The 21,617-nt window shown below is 41.7% G+C and overlaps 1 protein-coding gene across 7 annotated transcripts in view; it reads left to right on the top strand.

Moving 5' to 3' along the window:
* The window catches only part of CBFA2T2 (CBFA2/RUNX1 partner transcriptional co-repressor 2), an 86,886-nt gene that overhangs the window by 25,036 nt on the left and 40,233 nt on the right, over positions 1-21,617 (top strand). The window contains exon 2 of one of the 7 annotated variants that reach the window (XM_048496788.1): positions 9,958-10,010. The exons of the other annotated variants lie outside the window; for them this stretch is intronic. The gene's annotated coding sequence lies outside the window, so the exon portion shown is untranslated. The remainder of the gene's footprint in view (positions 1-9,957; positions 10,011-21,617) is intronic. 7 annotated transcript variants of the gene reach the window in all.

A 21,617-nucleotide genomic window follows, 5' to 3' on the forward strand; every position in this document is an offset into this window, starting at 1 on the left:
ATAAATGTGGTTTTGCACACTCAGGCTCTTGTATTACTAGGGACTGAAGCAACCCCATCTGCTTTGCATAGGCATTCTAGTTCCAGGTTTATAAGATAATATAATGGCGCTCACTACCACATGCTAGCAATTATTCAACCCAAAACTGTTTATTTGTGCAACGCCATAAAAGGGGGAGCCCATTCTTGTTCTGACTGGCAAACTGCTATTTTGGAGGCATGGGACCCTTTCCCCTTCTACTGACTTCCCCACCATTGACTGAGGAAACTCTCCTGTGGTGGTAGTAGTGGTGGTGATGCAGAAACATGAACAAAGTCATTAGGAACAGGAAACTGAATCTGCAGAGGATAACTAAGGAACATTTCTTTATTAACCCTGAGACTTATTGTCCCCGTCCCCCACAAATTATCCAATTCCTTTTGTGACCTCTGTTTCTTTGGAGTTGGTACTTGTACTTGGACACCATAAAGCAATGGCATTCACTGGTGATAGTATAGCAAATAGTATTTTGAAATTCTGCAGAAGCAGAGGTGGATCTTATGCACCAGCAGCCCTCCAGTTATTCAAAGTCAAAATAATCCCACAGCTTGTATCTGGATCAGGCCTGGGTTATTCCCCCTCCTATGGCCCCCTGGAGAAAGTTCAAGCCAAATTTCTAAGGCCACTCTAGCAACTGCCCAAGTGTGTATCTAATGCCTGGATTAGATTAGAAACTGGGATGATCAAGGTAGAGGCCATAATCAAAATAACTTCAATAAATAGATGACTCACAGCTCTTCTCACTTTGCGTGGTCTGTTCCCTGCAATATTGCAGAATAATTTCCAATCAAGTTGGCATAGTGCAGTTCTTATTATGTAAAAGGCTAACCATGGTGGTGACTACTCACTTCCATCCAATCACCATGCACACATGACTTGGGGGCAGGCACAAAAAAAAGCACAAACAAAACAGCAGAATGTGATATTACTCATTCCCTCAGATGCTCTCCCTTCTCCTGCACTGCTGAATAATTACAGTCACTGTACTATCTGCAGCTGCCTGAGGAGGAGCAGGTGAAGTTGTTGGCTGCTCTAGTGGGAGAGCTAAGACTGCTGATGGATACAACTGCGGCGATACAGGTATCTGGGAGTGAAGCAGCCATCTGGAAGGAGGAGGGAGTGGTGACACAGGACCAAGGGGGGAGGAAAGGCAGGAGGGGTCTCCCTCCTCAGTGGGCGCCATTAACCCTTGCATACCAGTGCAGGCTTCCAGAAAAAGAGGAGAACGAGGAGGGAGTTGGTGATGCCGGATCAAGGGGGGAGGAAAGGCCAGAGAATTGGTCCCCTTGGTTGGCACTGTTACCCCACCAACAGTTTTGTAGAGACTGTTGTATTGGTTCGTACAATAGACTTCACTGCTAACACATAAATAAATGCTGTATTAACACCTAATGGGCATTTCTGTTGTCAAAGATAGATAATCTGTCTGCAGGTATTTGTAGAAATGTACAAATCAGATAAAAGCCATGGTATTTGTTTTTGTTTTTTAAATAATGCTGCCCAGTAATCCATGTGGTACTTGTTTATGTTGGGATAAGTGCTCCTGGTAGTTGGAGATTATCCCTATTCATAGTTAGCAGAGTGCATGGGTGGCTTAAACAGCACAGCAGAAACCTTACCTTGTGTGCATTTGTGTGATGGATCCCATTGTGCTGCAAGCTTACACAAAAGAAAGTCGGAGTCAGTTGTCGTTTCTAATCTAATAAAAAGAGTATTTATTAGTGAACTCCATTCTGGATAGAAAGGTAGGTAGATAGGTTCACTATGCTATCCTAATCTAGCTGGATGGGGATAGATGCACGGAGCGTCAATCCTTCTTCTTGGCACACTAGGAATAAGATGGAGAGGGGTCGAGAAAGAAGCCAGAAGGAAGGAAATCCCTGAGAGTATCAGTCTAACATCAAAGGGATAGCGCCAGCATGATAGAGTAAAGGTGTCAATTCCTAGGTCCCTATCTAGCCACTGGCTATCTATAGTAAAAAAAAAACCTCCGTAGGATGAGGCAGGAAACAACGAAACAGCATAAAGTCCTTCTCTTCCAACAGTTTGCAGTCTTCTGTATTCATCCATTGCACAAGGTATCCTGAGATTATTCCTTACCCACTTGAGGCAGGACTGTAACAGTTTTAGCAACCTGCCTCTACACGTCCACGTATTTCTGTTCAAATCATCTCCTTTAGCTACTTTCTGGCCACAGATCAGAGTGGTGGTTCTTTTAAGGCACTTAAACAGCTTGGGGCCAGAGTACCTGAAGGACTGTCTGCTCCTGTACTGTTCAGCTCACCGGTTAAGATTGCCTCTCAAACCCTGCTGTCTTCAGAGGTGAGGTGGGTGGTAAATTGAGACAGGACATTATCTCTGGTAGTTCCTCAACTTTGGACTGGCCTCCCCCTTGAGGCTTGACTGACACCAGCCTTTAGGAACCAGGTCAAAGCATTTCATGTTTACCCAGGCTTTTAATTAGGGAGTTTATCTTTCTAGTTGTTTAATAGTCTGCTTCTGGATAATTTTATGCTGTTTTATGCCCCTGGGCTTGTAATAATGGCTTACTTGTTTTTATATTGATTATGTATTATTATTTTAATTGTAAGTTGCCCAGAGCAGGATTCCTTGATGAAAATGCCTAGATTAATCTTGGGTAGTAGGTCTGGGAAAGGAACGTCTACCTTATGTCTCTAGAAAGCCACTTTCAAGTGTTATTGCTCCAGTGTTGACTGAGATAGGTAACTCCTTGTGTTTTGAAAATGGAGCTTAGTTGTTGGTATGAATTGAATCATGCTTCAATGACCCGTGCTATTTGTTGTCTCCCTTCTGCCTTGCACTTCAGTTTTAGCTTAGAAACACTAAAAGTATTAAGGTAGTTACATGTTCTCTCCCACTAACTAATTATAGCTTCTCTCCCACTAACATTTCCCTTTCAAGGGTTGTAGTCTTCAAGGTTACCTTATGCCTCCTTGTCTTCATAATTTTGGGAATCTGCAGTAGCAGGGTCTGGCAGATCAAGGTCAACTCAATTGACTGAAAGATTCAGCTAGACAGAAGATACTTGTGAGATGTGGTCACTCACAGGGAATTGCTGTTTTAAACCTTGGTGTTATTGGGTTTTAGGAGCAAATCACTTTATTGCTGAGCCCTCAATAATCTTTTATGATCCCTTTTAACAGGTATTGTCCAAACTTTCTATGACGTACAGTTTTTAAATTGGAAATGGCACAAATGGTAAAAGATGCTAACGAAGTTCCTTCCAATTATGATGAAAAATACCAAAATTGGCTTGTTGTATGACAAATTGCACATCTCAGAGAACAGTGATCCCCAAGACTGCAGAAGGTGACCATAATTATGCAGTACTTGTTGTATCCTAAGCCAGCGGATTTCAGTAAAGTCAGACTGAATTAACTCTGCTTAGGATTGCACTGCAAATATATACATATACATGGGAAAATGAAAGCCTTCCAAGTAAAGATTGTTCTTGGGAAAATACTTCTATTGATGGAAACAAAACTCTTTATATTCATTTATTTTCGTTCAAGTTAGTTCATCATTTCCAGCCCATTTTACAGAAACTCTGTTTCATAAAATGACAGGTTCTTTGTAGGAAAGGCCTACATGTTTAAATATGTTGTCCTTGAGCTATTACTTGCCTCTTCACATATTTTACTATAAAAACAGGCTTTTCTTTTCCTTAAATCAGAATAACAAAATAGTTCTTTAATGTGCTCTTGTGATAATTGAGTTTCAGAAATGAACATTATATATTTTTATTGTTAGAATCAGCCAAAATTGTTGCAAACTTCTGGAGTTCTACTCCTGAACTCTTCACCTGGCTGGACATCTGTTATTACAATAAGGAGAGGGTGAGAAAAAGATATTTCAGGGTGGCATGATGGTCAGCCCAGGGCCAGTCTGCAGCTTGCCCCCCTCTGGGACAGAGGGAAGCCCTCCCCCCCCCCCCCGGGGACAGAGGATGTGTTGCGAACTTGATTGGATTATGTGGGGTGGGGTGCAAGACTAGCTTCAGGAAGCAGCAAGATCACTGGGACAGTGTGATGCTTCCTCTACAGACAGAGGGCAGTGGACACAAGTCTTCTCTGCCCAATGTGAAGAATAAAACTCTGTTTTATTTTTCCCTTTGATAAACCAAAGCCTGCTTTTTACTTAACCTTCTTATGCCAATGAGCATTTTTATCATTTGATTTTTTTAAAAAATCCTTTCCCCTGTATTGTTTACCCTGTATACCTAAGGAGCACCCCTGACATGCAGAAACTTCAGTCTTGTCTGTTGGTGAATCCCTCTTGCAGCCTTCATGATAGCAAAGTTCATAATGAACTGCTTATGAATGGGCTTGATGATGTACAATTTTGGTTTCACCTGAGGGCTCCTGGTATTCTGAGGCTGGCTTTGCACTGGATCTTGTCATATGTTCAGTTCCATGTGTTAGCAATACATCAAGCAAGTGGGGTGGTAACAGAAGTGGATTCCTTATCAACATATCGTACAGACTTCATGGCCTCTCCTGATCCTGCAGGTTCTCCTGTCCACAGTGTGCACAGTCAAGGAGCAACACAGGCTGGACTTATGGCTGGAGCTGGACCAATGAATGAGTCCATCCAGACTTCTGAATAAATGAGTCCATCCAGACTTTGTTGGCATGTCAAACCACTTGAGAGTCAGTTATACCTGAATCAGCTTTTTCAGGGTGAAAGAGTAGGAAACAGACTCTTTCCATCATTATAGCTCACAAAAATCAACACACATTTATCTTCTGCGGTAACCTCTAGATATCAACTGTGATAGCTAACAGAAGTTCTGGCTTAGAACGGCAAATATTTTTCCAGATTTCCCTGTTTTTCCCCAGGAACTGCATCAAAGATGCAGGTATGAATAGTCTTCTGTGTTCATACTTTGGTTTTCTGGTTTGCTGCATGGAATTTATTTTTTTACTTGAAAAAAGTAAAGCCAGCTTCAAGCAGTTTTTCTGGCCATCGCAAGCAGTATTTCTTTCCTGAGGGTGGTTGCTGTCTGGACTGTGAAATCCTTGGCACTGGCGGCTGTCTTGCCAAGTGAGCTGCTTCACTTTGTCAAAGGTTTGCTTTCTTTGAGTTTTCTGGGCATAAACTTCCTTAAACTTCTTTCCTTATGAAAATTTGCAGATCAGAATAATTCGTCAGGAGACATTCCTCCTCCTCCCCCCCCCCCCAAAACACTTGAGGGCAATTGAATTGGTGCCAACATTCTGAAGAAGAATGAAGTCAAGTCAGCATTGGGACGAGCATTTCATAAATTACTCAGCAGCCTAACTGGGCTTGTCACCCAGAGCTTTGGCCAGTTCCATGATGAGTGTATCTGTATGTGCATGTTTTTATGAACATGTTTGTTGAAAGTCATATTTGGTATTTTCACACACAAAATGTCTTGCATGTACATCTAGAAATGTGGATGTGTTGGTCCCCAGAGCTGACTGCCGTGGCAGTGGGAATTCTATCATAGTTTGGTTGACATAGCATAGCAGATTTGCCATTTTCTGTTGGCATTGCTCCTGTACCTTTATGAGATACTTACAGACAGAAGTTCAGTAGGGGGAGAGTGTGCATCTATGTTGGCGGTAGCTACACCTGTTGAGAGATCTGAACAAAAAAGATTTCCTGCTCCTGCCTCGGTAGCTGAGCAGTTAACTTGAAGGGGCAGTGGTTAAGTTCACACCATGGCTCATAATTTATCAAGAGATAACTTCCTTGGCATGTTTGTTCATTCTTTATTCAAGTTTGTTCATGACTTCATCTAAGTCTTTTACGGTTCAGTCCTGAAGAATCTCATCCTTTTGAATCCATTGGGTAGGTGGCTTGATTAACTGATTGAATGGATTTGGTGATTCTGTTTAGCCCTGGTTAATTTTTAGATAAGAGATCACCAAGGACTACCAGGGTTGCTACACCGAGGCAGGCAATGACAAGCCACCTCTGAACACCCATTTGCCTTGAAAACCTATGGCTTTGCATAAGTTAGCTGCAACCTGACGGGAAAAAAAATCCTGTTTAGCATTAAACTGTAAATGTGGAAAGAAAGTAAAGGAGCTTCCAAGGCACAGGAAACAAATGTACAGAAGTGGGCTGCCCAGAGTTCACTTGCTGCATGCAAACGTGTTGTGAGACCAGTCGAGCTGCATAGCTACACTCTTTACGGTTTGTGTTGTTGTTCCCAGCTGCCCATGCCGTCGGTGTTATGAGAGGTGCAACGTAATTTTCTCCGTTATTCTTCTTTCCATTTTGCATGCAAGCATCTATGCTATGTAGTGAAACCCCAACAGCTACCAATTTTGCAGGTAGGAAACCTGTTTTTCAAAGTAAGCAATGCCAACTCTCATCTGATGTACAAGTACCAGTTGCTCACCATTGAGTCAGCATAGAGGCCATCCCGTGTAGGAGACGTCTTTTTGTAAGCAGGGCTCCCTCTGCTGGCTGACAGGCTCATCAGTAGGTAACAAGTTAGAACCCTGAAGTGGTGTACTAATTATCTCCAGTGTCTAAGAAACTGCCCTGACCAGCAACATTGCCCGTAGTGTATTGTTCTTATACGATATTAATGTGTGAAACCTTCAGTACGTAAACCGTATGTTAGTGCTATCTAGTGAGAATACAGGCGGAAAGCCTGGCTGAGATGGTGCTTCCTTGGCGGGCTTCCTTGTTTTCTAAGCATGTTTCAGAGTGTAGCCTACAATATATTTTATTGTGTTGAGGTATGGCACGCCTTTGGTTCATAGCCATTTTGTTATTAAGAGTAGCGCATACTGCATTTACCTGAAAGGAAGACAACCATCCCCCATTAAAAGGTTATACACAAGTTAAGTTGTGGAGTCTCTTCCTTTGGAGGTTTAAACAGAGGCTGGAGTGCTTTGATTGTGTGTTCCTGCATTGCAGGGGGTTGGACTTCATGACCCTTGGGGTCTCTTCCAACTCAATGATTCTAAGTTTTTAAAAATTATTACTGGGTATACCTGTAATTTTTATGCAAGTTTAAAACAGTTCCTGATATTTCTTGACAGCATTCCTGGAGAGAGAAAGATTCATCTTCTTTTAGTAAGTAGGGTACATACGTTGCTTTCTTAATATAACAGCCTTCTTGCACACCAGACTGAAGCAGAAAAACGTGGAAAACCATGTCTCTCCCTCCCCTTTCTTATGATGTTGCCTTATTTCATTTTGAGGGGCATGCGTTTCCAAGTCTACAAGTGTGACATTGTTGATTTAAGCACATGTCCTGAATGTGTGGGAGGTGTCCTGTTAGTAAATTCAGTGTGACTTAACAGCTGATTTATTGATTCTCTTTAGGCATGAGGATACACACAAATGAATACAGGATTGCATCTAGCTAGTTGAAGTAGTCCTTTGATGTTTTAGGAATTTAATGGGAATAAAATGCAACATTGGATTGCTAGCCTGATGCTGTGTGGCAGCATCCAAGCCAAGCTGCATATGTAGAATGTTGAGTTGGACAGTATTGAGGATTTATTGGGGCTGTCTCCTCATGGTCCTTCTGATACTGTCTTATTTTGTCACCGTATAAGATGCTACAGAAGGCAGAAAGTGAGCCTAGGCAGTAGTTTAAAAGGTGTTGTTTCTTTTCAGAGGAAGATGGACAGCTTACAGGAGACCATTTCTCTAAAGGAAGCCTTCTTGTGTTATGTTTTAAAACCTTGGATCTGCTGTCATCCATCCCGCCCATCTTGGTCAATGCACACAGACATACCCTACGAAAATGATAACACATACAATTGGCTCGAAGGGGGAAGACCGTTAAACACTCTGGAAGCTGCTTTGCCACTTGCAGATCGCTCAGAATTTGGCAGATGCACTGGTTCTTCTTCGATCCCATTTGTGTGCATTTTGCAACTGGCAAAAACCAAACCTAATATTTCTCTTGCATTTGGATTGTGAGATTGGCACATAATGTTGGCTTTCTGTGACTGGAACTTCAAGTGTGCATAAAGACAGTCATGGGGTTTTATCAATATGGATGAAGGTTGTGCACTGGGAAGAGGCATTAACCCCACTGTCATAAGGAAATTAATCTCCAGGGGTGCGTTAAGTTCTTGTAAGATCCCAACTTGAATGGATTAAGTAAACTCAAGTTCACTGATGTCCCCACAAATAGATGTCACAGCAAATTGGAGCCTAAAGCCAGAAAGTTTCTAGTTATGTTCCATATATGGTAGGAAGTGCAATAGATGGGCCTGAGACTGTTCTGTATTTGTGCTCAATTTATTTGTCATTCATTGTCATGTCTGAATGTAGTTTGGAATGTGTTGCATTATTCAGCTAAGGGAATCACATTTGCCAGTGCAAGCTGTGCTTGCTATCGGAGAAACTTCTGTACCACTTGATATGCCACACTTAGCAGAGTGGTGCAATAGGATGTAGTATGGTGTAGAGTTCAACTAAGATCTTGGTCATCAAGGTTCAAATCTCCACTCTGCCATGGAAGCACATTGGGTGGCCTTGGATCAGTCGGACTCTTGACCTAACCTACCTCACAGGGTTGTTGTGAAGGTCAAATAGAGGAGAGAATGACGATGTAAGCTGCTTTGGGTCCCCAACAGTGTTCTGCTTCACTGGATAGTTGACCTCATTTCCCTCCAACTGCACATTCATTCATTCATTCATTCATTCATTCATTCATTCATTCATTCATTCATTCATTGTTCAGCTTTTAAAAAACATGGGTTTATTGCAAAAATAGGGGTTTCTTTGAGTTGGTAGAAAAGCCATAGTGATCCACACTATAGAGTCATGTTCAGAATTAAATGTAAAGATTGTGAACATAAGCTTAGTGGACAAGGTCAAATAGTCAAAAACACACAACAGGCACCTAAATTGGTAAGCATAGAGAACAGAAACAGGAGGAAGCAAAAGGGAAAAAAAAATCCTAAAAGCTCAGAACTGTGAAACTCAGACTTGAATGGGAGTGGTTAGAGAAAATAGTTGCCTGTCTTTAGCTGTTGGTTGTTGCAAAGACTGTTCATCACCAGTGACTACTAGCTGAGAGTAGATAATACCTGCACTGATTGGATTCTGTACTCGCTTGATTGGATCTTGTATAGCTTTGTGTTTCGCATAGAGATGTGATACACCTAATGTTATTTCTTGCATTGTTTAGCATTTTACCCTTTTGAGAAAGAAGAAGAATAGATATGAAAAAGTCCTCCCTTTTTCTGTATCCTGGGTATATCTAGCCACTTAAGCGACCATTTTATGTCCTTGATAAGATGGGCTGAGGCCTACAGATGTCCAAATGCATGTCTTGGTCTTTAAAGTGCCTCAAGATTTGTTTTTGCTGGCTGATGAGAAGGTTTTTGCAGAGGTGTTTGATAGAAAACCATCCCAGAAGCTAAAAAAGACAATGGGGCTTTTGAAAGCATCGTTCCCTTGAGCAATCTATACTGTCCTAGCTTTTGAGGCTTCCTACTCCTTAGGGACTACAGAGAGATTTAGCCCAATATTGTTGTTATTGTTGGCCATAAACAAATGACATGTTTTTAACACGTTAATGTCAGACTGGCTGAAGCCACTGGTAGGTGTGTCGTCAGTGACATCAGCTGGCAGACAGCCCTGGTAACAGAGCGAGCGAAACGACGGGAGGCAGAGGAAAGCTAGAGGGAGAAAGGAGGGTGTGTGTGTGTGTGTGTATTGTGTGTATCTGGGTCTTCTGGCAAGGTAAAGAACTGGTCTGTTTGGCAGGACCTCCCCATCTGGGATCCATCTGTGTTTCTGGAATCGGACAGGCGGCTCTGGTCTGTGAGAGATCGCAGATGTGTGGGAGCTGACACATGTCCAGCTAATGAAAAGAGAAGGCAGGCTGGTCGCAGGCTCGGCTTGAAGATTACGAGTTGTAAAAAGACCATTTTTATTTCTATTTTGAAGAAACTGGCCGTTTTCGAACAGCAGCTGGATTGTTTTAGCCTCGGCTGCACACGGTAAGGAAGCTCTTCTAAGTAATATTAATTGAATCAAGGCTTTCTTTTTATTGAAAAAGGGAATGTTTTGTGGCTTAAAATGCATTAAAAGGCTTATTTACTTGATGTCACTGTGAAGGTCTGCAAACACAATGTTAACGGATGCAGCACTTTGCTGCATGTTTCCCTGTTTCTCTCTCCCCCCCCCCCCCCCAATTGCCTTCAGTTTGACTGCAGTGCCTCTGCTGGGTGAAAACTTATTAGATGAGCTGATTTGCTCCATGGATTTTGCAGCTGAGGAAAAAACAGCAAACATTTGGTGAACAGCACAGGACGTATAGCTCTCCTTCATGATTATGGCAGAAGACTTTATGGTTGTTTTTTGAATCCTTGGCTGGGAAACTAGCTGTCAGTATTTCAGAGTCAAATGAGAACCAAAAAAGCCAATTGTGTGTATGAGGGTGGGGGGGAGTTGCCAATGCCCAGTACTTTTCACACTTAGAAACTGATTTGCTTCTGCCTGACAATGGCTGACAGAAGGAACTCCGAGATGAAGCATCTTCCTTTCATTTCAAATAGTCTGAATGCTGACACTTCCTTTTTTTTGGATTGTTTTGCTTTGTGAATATTAGATCATATTCTTGCTGGATTCTAAAAGCAGCAGTGCCAGTAAACTCCCCCGGGTCCGTTTTGTGGCACAGCGGTTTTGGTTCTCAATCTTTGCTGGCGTTGTGGGGTCTACAGAAGTTTGAATGCTGCTTTGAATGCCCATTAAGGGTATACATCTCAAATTAATGTGTTGTTTTTGTTTACCAGACAAATCTCAACCCACTGAAGTTTATTTTTTTATGTTGTCTGTTTTGTGTCCCCATAGAACTCAGACTTGACAGGTTGGCATGGGTTCTCTTCAACATCCTGGGCAAGATTATTCCCTGTTATATGTGTAAGGAATTGTACCCAAACAAAATGATGGGAATTCCCTTTACTGTGGTCACAGTATTGATGTGTCTTACTGCTAAACTCACTATTTTGATAACACAACTGTTTATGTGCTTACAATGTCTTGTTTGCTAAAGCATTTAGATGAGCAAGTTCATCCTTATCCTTGAAGCTGTTTTGCAGAGTTGAAAGAAATGATACTATACCTGCAGGCATATCCTTCCATCTCCACCCGTTTTTTTTTGTTTGTAACCAAGGTTGTATCCTGCTGAAACAGAGTTGCTATAATGAAACAGCATGAAACATAGCACATTTCTCAGCAACGTTGCAACTACAAATATCCCAGAGAGGAACAGTTTCGAAAACGTTGCTAGTGAAGGCTCATGCCACCCTTTCCCTGGAGAATCCCCCAATATTTCTAGCTTGATCCACTCTCTCCTTGGATGCATGCAGTGGTCATCATTGTAAGGAGGTCTTTTTAAAATTAATCCGGTCTAAAGTTTTCATTAAGATCCAAGTAGTCGCTGTGTGAGGAAGGATGAGGACAGCCAGAAACTGGAAGGATTCTAAGCTGTGGACAGGTGAGTATTTTTGCAGAACAGCAAGAACAACCTGTTCTTCCCACCACTGTGGTACTTAGTCCAGGTCTAGCAGCAGGAGCTTCATGGGGAGAAGATTTCTATTTTCCAAATTCCTCTTTGAAAAAATAACGAAGCCCTTTCTTGGGAGATTTTTTTTTAAGTGAGGAAAGAAAGAATATGCTCTTAACTTTGGAAAGGTAGATCAACAGGAGGATGTGAGAACTGGTCCTCTAACAGGGAGATAATTTTTTTCTTGCATGTTCTGCTTGCACCCTTTCATCTCTTTTAAGTTTTTTAATCTTTCAAAACTAGATCAAGTACATGGAAGGATGCTCATCTAGGAGAGTATATTGTTCACTGTAGTGCCAGCCATTCATAACTGTTCAGATGTAGGCAAGGAATTAGTTTGCCTTTGAAAGCGACACAGTTTTTGTTGTAACGACTTGCAGAAGTTTACTTCAGCAAAGTTTAATCACTCCTAATTCATGGCTTTGTTGATATAGTCCCCACAGGATCGCTTTGAACTCCTATATATAGATAGTCAGTTAATTGGCATCAAAAAAGTATCTGTGGACTTCATGCCTGGGGTGTGTGAACAGATAAGAGGAAAGGGTATTCAAGAGGCTTTGGGGTAATCAGGGAGTGCTTGCTAGAATGCTTTTGAGATAGGCAGTCAGTTCTAATTGAATGGAGCATAAAAACATAAAGGAGGCTTCAAGTGTAGAATACAGTGGTACCTCGAAAATCACCAATAATCCGTCCGGAGATTATCGGCGATTTTCGAAAATGGCGTATTTCGAGGTACTCCGTTTGCACATGCGCGAACACCATTTGTGCGCGCGCAATGCTGTTTGCGTACGCGCAACAGCGTTTGCATACCTCGGCGGCCGCCAAAAATCAAGGTGGCCAACAATTTTCGAGGGCGGAAATCGGTGCCTGGCAATCGTCGATTTCTGAAATTGACGATTGTCGAAGGCACCAATTTTCAAGGTACTACTGTAATATGATGGCCTTGGGAATACATTGTTGTTTATAAGTTGGGGTTGGGGAAGGTCTTCTAATTTATGACTTCCCTTTGTGCACTTTATTCACACCACTTTATAGTGATGAAACATGAACCATTGCAAAGGTTTCTGTAGAATGATTTTGAACATAAGATACAACTTGAGGAGGAGGGGGAGATCAGAATGGAAGAATGGAATTTTCATTAATTTTTCACCAAAAGGGATGGTCTATTTCTTGTAGAGTGCCGAAACCTTCATATTGAGGGGTTTCAGGGCACAGCCTAATAGAAAGATGAAGAAGTTTCTCAGCAACTTTGAGAAGATATTTTTTATGTTTGCAAATTGAAGGGGGGTGTACTTTAAAAGAGTGTTTGTGCTCTGAAAAATATCATTATGAAAAAGAGCAGCTGCAGGGTGGGAAAGGTGGGGTCATTCCCACTTCTGACCTAGTAGGTAATGTTTTTCTTTTAAAAGAACTGCATTTTGAAACCTTCTGAACATAGTAAATCTTGCCTGCACAACTGAAGTTGAATCATTCTGCTCCACAGATCCACTTGCTTTCTGTTTATAGACTACACAGCCCAAGCCAATCATTTTTTATACAGTAAAGTTCCGCATTGTGAATGTCAAAAGACATATAGCAGATTCTGTTTGTTTTCCAAAACTAGTTGCTTCTGAGACTCCCAACGATTTGTCTGAGTCTAACTTGAAAAGCAAGCACTACCATGTCCAGTGATGAGCAAAACTTTCACAGTCTGTTGCAAAATGAAAGGGAAAATATTTGGAGACAGGTTCAAAGCTGAGACTGTCAGCATAGCTGTCAGGCGAAGTTTTGAAATCGCAGAGCCTGAGGTGGAAAAAGCTTCCAGCCTGGTGCCTGTAAAACACTGACAAGGGTACTTCTGAACTTGAAGTATCCTTCCCAGCCTCATTTCAGTCCTAGGAATAAGCCTTGTTTTGTAGGAGTGTCACTCATTTTATGAGAGGATGTAACAGTTGGTTGAGTTCCTTACATAAGGCAGAGCCCATCTTGGTCGTTCTTAATACCTGAAATCAAATGAAGTCCTCCTCTCCCTTTTCTCAACTGGCTTGCAGAGATGGAAACTGGAAGGAGGCAAACTTGTGGCCTGCAATATTTAGCTTCATGCTGTCTAAGGGTGGCCATGCCAGTGCAGAAGAAAGTCGATTTCTCTTCACGGAACCTGTTTTTTGGATGCCACTTTTTATCCTTTCAATTATGTCCTCTTCCACCACCAGCGCATAGTCCTGTCAGAAAGCACCTGTCTGCTTTTGATTCTTTATGGCTAACACCTGGCAAAAACATTACTTGCCTAATGTTACTGGTTGACGGTCATGCTCCTGGGGTGGTTTAATTTGCATATAAAGCATTAAGAGAAGTATCAGAAGGAGCTGCTGTTTGAGGTCTAGATTATTACTGCAAAGCAACCAGCTTTCTAGGAACCTTGCCTTTCTGAGCTCATCCCATACCTTACACTTAATTTCGAGTTGCTGTTAACAGACATCTTTTGTTTCCCAGAGGGTAACTATGGCAGCGAGTTCCAACAAAACTGGAAACCGGAGAAAGCTTTGATGGCCTGTCCTCAGAAGCAAGTTTAACTAGAGTTTTGAATTTTAAAAGCAAGCTGTGAATATAAATGTCTGGTTTAATCTTGAAACATTCCTATTTCTGCTTGTAGGAAGTATCCAGGGTTTGAGTGTGCCAAGATCTGGTTGTCGTGTCATTGTAGGAAAGAACGGCAAGCAAGGAGGCTTCAAAGCTCTTTTTTCTCCCCTACTGAACATTTGTCTTGTTATGTGACTCTTTGTATGCCATGTCTGTGGCAGGAAACTCTCACATGCCATGTTTGTGGTAGGAAACTTCATCCATTAGTGACCATGTCCCCCCACCTCTGTTAGACCTTCAAGCCTTTTACAAATTTTGTCTATCTATATCCTGCCTCCAAGGAGCTCAGACCAGTGTCTGCTGTCTTCATGACAGCCCTGTGAGGTAGGATAGTCTGAGAGAGGGTAATGATCCAGTGCTAGCTAGCAAGCTTTGTGACGGATTAGGGGGTGGGGTTTTTTCCCCCAGATTGTAAGCCAACACTAACCATTATGCCATGCTATGCTTAAACCAATAATTTAATGGCCACTCAGCAAGTGCACTGCAGAGATGGAATGTTGTGTTCAAAAAGGCACATTGTTGAACACAGTGCAGTATTCCTAGTCTTTCTGTGAGAAGAATCTTCTTGGGAGTAGCTATTGGATAGCAGCTCAAATGAGGTGGAAGGAAGGGGAGGAGTGCCTGTGAGGTGCTGAAATACCCATGCATTGTTCAGGATGCTGTAGAAATGATTCAGTTTCCCATGAAGTCTTGACTTTTCAGTCCTGCAGGGAGATTGGGATAGCCTTCTGTCAACTTTTTAACTCATTCTGAGCAAGTCAAGGAAGGGGAATAGTGGCGTTTTGAAAGAACTCAAACTTGTTGCTGCACACGTCAAGCTGTGAATGTTTAAAGACCTCATATGGCTTACGCAGGCTGGTGGAGGAGGGGGGGGTGGGCTACTCTGGGGGGAACAGATGTGCCCTGTGCTGTTGACGCGTGCCAGCTCTGTTCCTCAGCTCCTAACACCAGGTGCAGCTATTGTTCTAGCGGGTCTCTATTCATCCGGTCTCGTCTGCTACTCTGCCCCTTCTTGCTCATTGTTTCGAAGGGGAAATTAGCATTAAAAACCAATCCCAAGCCCCCGTGCCCCTCAACTGCAGGTGACTGTTATTGGCCCCAGCTGCCACCCTCGCGCTTGATTACTTCCATATGGACTTGTGGTGAGAAGTAGTATCCACTTACCAATTTCTCCACCCTGAAACACACACACTTTATTATCTGCAAAGAACAATGTCCCTGAAATCTATTAGGCTCCTTCCCTCATAGGCTTCCTATCAGTCAAAGTAACAACTATGGTGAGCATTTTACAAGTGAAGCTAATTACACCCACCCTCCCATCCTCTTCTGTGCTTTCCAGATGCACAATAATTGTTGGCTAGTGAGCAGGTTCTCTGAAATAGCAAAATATGTGGATTTTTGCTAGCAGTAAGGCTTCTTGCCAGCTTTCAGATGATCTTCAATGGAAAATATGTTGTCAATGAATTTTTTTACAAATCCAGTTGAGCCACTCCTGTAAACTAGCTGAGCAAAGAGAAGGGGCGGAGGGAGAGAAAAGAAGTGGCAACTTCCAAACATTGCTCATTAATTGGCTAAATATAGCCCAGATGAAGACACAAGAGGGGAGAAGTGATTGGTGGAACAATACTGCTTTTTTGTTTTGAGTTCCACACCCTAAGCAAACTTAAGGGTACAGGGGAGATTGAAACGAATGGTAGATATGGAAGCCAAACAGGAACCGTCCTGTTTGTTTCAGTGGAAATTTTGCTACAGACCTTTCCTGTGGTTTGTGCTCCAGCTTCTCTCAAAATGCAAGCTTTGAAAATTTAATTAGCAGAGATGGAGAGAAAGCCAGCTGAAGAGGTTTAGTCTCAAAGATTTAGTCACTGGATGGTTTCTTTGATAACCAAGAGGACCTTGTTTGCATCACTTTATAATCTGAAATATTTTTTCAATAATTGACTGAGAATTATTATTTTGGGCTTTACTAGTAATAGCAAAGCATGCGGGCCTCTTGGACTGTAATGCTGTTGTTGTTGTTATTGCTATTATTAAGTCTGCCTTTCTAACTGGGACCAAAGTTGATAAAAACCTTTCTGTCTGTCAGTAAACGGATTACAAAATACAACAATGTCAGGCTATCGGCAAGAGTCTTGCCAGATAGGATAACATCTTAATTGAACAGGAAATGCTGTTGGTAAGATAAGACAAGATAATGAAGTTGGACTGAGATTGCGGAACAGGGAAAAGGAAAGCAAAATGCTGGTCACTGGGGTCTGGTAGGAATTCCCCAAAACTGTGATTTTAAAAAAGACTGTAACCACCCTGCAGATCTTTGTGAAGTAGTATAGACCAGAATCTTGCCACTTCTTTCTGTGTAATATTGAAAGTCTTTTATGGCTTGAACAAAGATAACTGTGCCCTTGAATGTTTCTGCTGCCCTGTTGAAACAGTGAACAGCCCCAAGACTCTGGAATTCTCGGCTTTTTTGCTTCCTTGTTGTCCACCTTGTTTACTTAGGAGAAAGGAAGATTATCTATCAATTATACACTTAAAAAAAAAGAACTAACTTAATCTGGACCATCTCCACTTGGGTCCTAGAGCCTACCTAACAAAAACTGTTCTCTTGGTTGAAAAGGATATATACAAAATAACACTTAGTTCTAATCTGTTAATGAAGAATTCCTGCCATCTCCTGATTCTGCATGCTTTGCCTGCCACTACTTGCCAGTGGGAGGGGAAAAACCCAGCCTTGACCGCTTTGTTGCTGTGGTACTTCTGAGGGAAACCCAGAAGTGAGGTAGCAAGGCAGCTGATATTTCCCTGCCTCTCTAACCCTCTCACCACTAGTATTCATATCACTCGGGGCCTCTTCACACGTTTCTAGTCTATACTTTTATTCTATGCACTTAGAATGTATTGAAGAGCGTACTTTCAAAAGTTATAGTAAAGTGTTTTTTTCCCCAATTGTGCAAGCTTTTAGGACATTCCTGATAACTCTCTGGATATTCTCATTTTTGGTTCATGTCCCATGAAGTGACCTGAACTATTAAGAAAACTCCTGTTTCTATCTATAGTAATTGTTTGATAAGCATTCTGATGGCTCAGTTAACTAATCCACATTATGTGATCTTAAGCATGTACGTGATCCATGAAATCTGATAAATCTAAGGGGATAAATTTTTTAAATGCAGTGTTTTTTTTAAAGACACGATGGGTACTTACATCCATGTAAACCAGTGTACATCTGAATTCACTGGGAAATCGGTTCCTGTCTTGCAATTCAAGTAGTGTTCATCAATTGCATAGTCCAGACATCAGCACTAATTCCAACTTGTGCTCTTACAGCAAACTAAATATGCTATTCTTAGCAGCGGTGTATACATTTTCCGTACCAAGATGGTCTTTGTGTACACACAAATAGTATTCTGCATGGAGCTTATTTGCAAATGAATGAGAATAGGCAAACCTGTAAAAAGTACCTTAGAGGAATAACATCCATTGCTTTGAATTATGTTCTGTATCATGATCATTTTTAGGAGCATTACCAGGAAATAGCCACTGTTAGTTGGTACTGTAATACAGGATATTCTCAGAAAGATTGGTTTTAGCTTTTGAGTAGGTTTGTTGGTAAAGTTTCTGACACAGATATGAGGGTTAATGGGAGTAGGATTTGTGTGAATGTGTGTGCATACACAGGAACAAATACACACATACACAGGAACAAATAGTACCTTGGGTGGCAGACTTCTGTGGAGAAAATGGACACCAATTATTAAAAGGTTCAAATACATGAGCAATTTGCACGCAGAGCAGGTGGAAGGAGCAGTCTGCTTGGCTCATGTAAAATGCAGCCATTATGTCGTTCAAGGCTAAAATCAAACATACAGATCCTCAGTTTTCTCACACACTGCAGCACTTAGCCACCAACCTCCTAGGTACTGTGCTTAAGTGCATATTATGTAGTATAGTGGCCACTTAGAGACACTAGGCTGTCTGTGTTATGAATACATAGCAACACTATATTAATATAATAGTGTTGCCTGGTAGTTAACCTGGTGCTGAGCTAAAATGTTAGAGCCGTTCAGCAAGAACAAAATGCCTGACTTCCTTATAACTTGGGTAATCCTATAATTCTACTGTTTACTTGCCTACATAATATTGCTACTGACTCAGATGGGTTTTGAGGATTAAAACGTTTGGTTTCCTATCGATGTCCAGCAGACCTTGCTCTGGTTTTCTCTTTCTAAATAACCTCATTTGAGCCATGCCTAAAGAAAACCCCTCTGGAGAATTTGCAGGGAGCCCCAAGCCTCAATTTGTGCAATCTTCAGATTTTTTTTAAAAAGTCCCTTAAATTTCATGTTTTTGATGCTTCTGGGAACTGAGTTTGCAAATGAGCAAAATTGCTTTTCATCTGCTTCTCTGTCAGAAAACAGATTCAAAGCTGCTAGTGAATGTATGTGTGGGTGGGACAGAATTGATTTTCCTGCTGTGTTAACAAATTAATGGGACAAACCTCCCAGCTGGTGGTGATCAAGAAGGTTGTTTGCTTCCAGCTGCTGACATAACTATTTAGCTAATGTGGCCTAAAGAAGACATGAACTATCACTTGCTTCATTTGGGAAGCTGACATGGGGCAGCTTCAGTGGTTACAAACAAACAGTGAGGGAGGACATTTAGGTGACTTTCATCCCTGTTTTTGTGTCTGTTGTATAATGTTCAAGTGAGGTACATGAGAGCAACATGGATCTGGAACTCAAACATCATATTGAATAGAGAGTGTGACCTTTCCTTCTTTTCCTATGACTTGTGCTTCCTTTTCATAGTTTATCTGCCCATAGTTCACACTTTCATTACTTGATCTCCTCACAGAGGGCAAGAATGCTCAAAACATCCACCCTATAAGACAGGGCTGTTCCACCAGGCGTACAGTTGAGGCGGTGAAAGTTATCATCCTTGGCTTCTCCTTTCCATCTGATCTCCATTTTCTTTTCATCAGATCTTCCATCTGATCCATCAGTGAGTCCTGGTGAACTTGGACTTTTATTGCCTTGGGTATCTGTGCTTATGATTTTAATCGGTTGTAATATTTATTAGGAATTATTATTAGTTGTTGTTTTATTGCTTTTGGAATGTATAATGTTGTGATAAACATTGTACATGATTTGTTGGAACCACCCCGAGCCCAAAAGGCAAGGGGTTGTATAAAAACCAAATAAATAAATACATTTATTCTTTCTCCAGTGGCTGTGCTAGCATCTTAATTCACAGTTCCAAGTTTAAAAATAGATGGGAATGGCTTTAAGTTGGCTTGCATGAACCTTAAGCTTTGTGATAGGGTTAGAAAACTCTTTCACTACAAACTTCGCTCTTTGAGAGAACCACATAGAACTTGCTACTGTGTACAGATATTGCATGGAACTGAATGGCTGTGGTGGATCATTTATTAGGTTTTGGAGAAGGGCAGTTTAAAAATGCTGTTGGAAGAGAGGGCATGGCAATGTGCAGAATACCTCTAGCATGTGTTTAATCACGATCCTGCAAGACTGAGGCCCCTTCTGCACATGCAGAATAATGCACTTTCAATCCACTTTCACAATTGTTTGCAATTGGATTTTACTATTCCACCCCGTAAAATCCAGCTGCAAAGTGCATTGAAAGTGCATTATTCTGCATGTGTGAAGGGATTCTTGTGCCAGTTGGGAGGGTACCGTGTCCTTACTTCAATTAAGAAGAAGAGGAGGAGTTTGGATTTATACCCCATCTTTCTCTCCTGTAAGGAGACTAAAGGTGGCTTACAAACTTCTTTCCTTTCCTCTCCCTGCAACAGACACCTTGTGAGGTAGGTGGGGCTGAGAGAGTTCTGAAGAACCTTGACTAACTCAAGGTCACCCAGCAGGAATATGTAGGAGTGTGGAAACAAATCTGTTTCACCAGATAAGATGCCGCCACTCATGTAGAGGAGCAGGGAATCAAATCAAGTTAATATCCGTGCAGTGCTTATTGAAACATGTGTAGGACAAAAGAAGCTTTCCTATTGTGTTTTTCAGTTTTTGTTTGAGACAAGAATATCCTGGCATATTTGGGTACTCCTCTTCCCATCAACCTGAGAGGCAGGAACTAGATTACTCTTTTGACCTCTGATGGGGAGGGCAGTGCCCACCTTTTTAGTTCCCTTCCTGCCACCTCAAAGAGTGCATGAATTATTCAAACTCCGTAGGTCACCAGTTCACAGCTGGATTGCAAGATTTTTCCCATTTGTGCAGTTCCAAAATGAAAATGGAGACCAGAGAACAGTCTTAGATCTAAAATGCTTGAACACAATTGTGGAAACATTGAGAACCACTACAGAACCCCTATACACTGGCCTCTTCTCTGCAGACTCTCCCAGTCTGGCATCTGCTCCCAGAATATTTACAAAGCTCCTTGTTCCATTGTTCCAGAGCCCTTCGGGGATAAGGGGGGGTGGATATAAATCCAACATAATAAATAAAATAAATAGTAATTCAACTGAGAACTCACACTGTCCCTAGGCATCCATACTGGAGTCGCCTTCTAATCAGGTCACCTTCTCACACAAATGCTGTTACCATGCAGAACCTCACAAATTATGGGTTCCTAGCAATATCTAAAAGAGTCATTGTCTCCATCATGATCACTACTACATCACCTCAGAGCAGTCAGACTATTCTTACCTCTGGAAAGGGCACAGAAAATAGTGGAGGTACCAGAAAGAATTAAGATGGTAAAAATTGGACCTCATGATGTTAACCCGATTACAAGGTTGAGGCCCCTTCCGCACATGCAAAATAATGCACCATTGTTTCCAAGTGGATTTTGCTATTCTGCACAATACAATTCAGCTGCAAAGTGGATTGAAAGTGCATTATTCTGCATGTGTGGAAGGAGCCTCATTGATTGCAGAAATAGATTCTGTGCCATGAGCAAGACTCGCTCTTGAGAATTACTGTGGCTGATATTACCGTATCAAAGACTCATTGCCTTCAAACATGTCAGACTAAACATACATGGTTCCTGTACTCACACAATAAGTCTCACAGATGTAATATTAAAAGTGAAGTGAAATGTTCAGAAAGAAAACTTCCACATTCGGAGGCAGTCAACCTCTGAATCTCAGTTCTAGGAGGCAGCATTAAGGGAAGGTCTCAGCTTCTATGTCCTGCTATTGGTCCTCACGTGGAACTGATTGGCAGGATGTTGGACTGGATGGGCTACTGGTCTGATCTGTAAGGTCTTTTCTTACATTGTTATGTTCTTAACCTCTTGGGTGATGGCTCAGTCTAAGAGGAGTGCTCATAGTCTATTCTGGGATGGTCTGGCACTTGGTTGAGATGTACTCTTCAGAGAAGTAATTTACATTAAGGTGAAATCAAAGGCAAAGCAAGGGAAAACTGCACCAGGGCGCAGGTGCCCTGCG

The sequence above is a fragment of the Sphaerodactylus townsendi genome, linkage group LG05, assembly GCF_021028975.2.
Source record: "Sphaerodactylus townsendi isolate TG3544 linkage group LG05, MPM_Stown_v2.3, whole genome shotgun sequence".
NCBI lineage: Eukaryota > Metazoa > Chordata > Lepidosauria > Squamata > Sphaerodactylidae > Sphaerodactylus > Sphaerodactylus townsendi.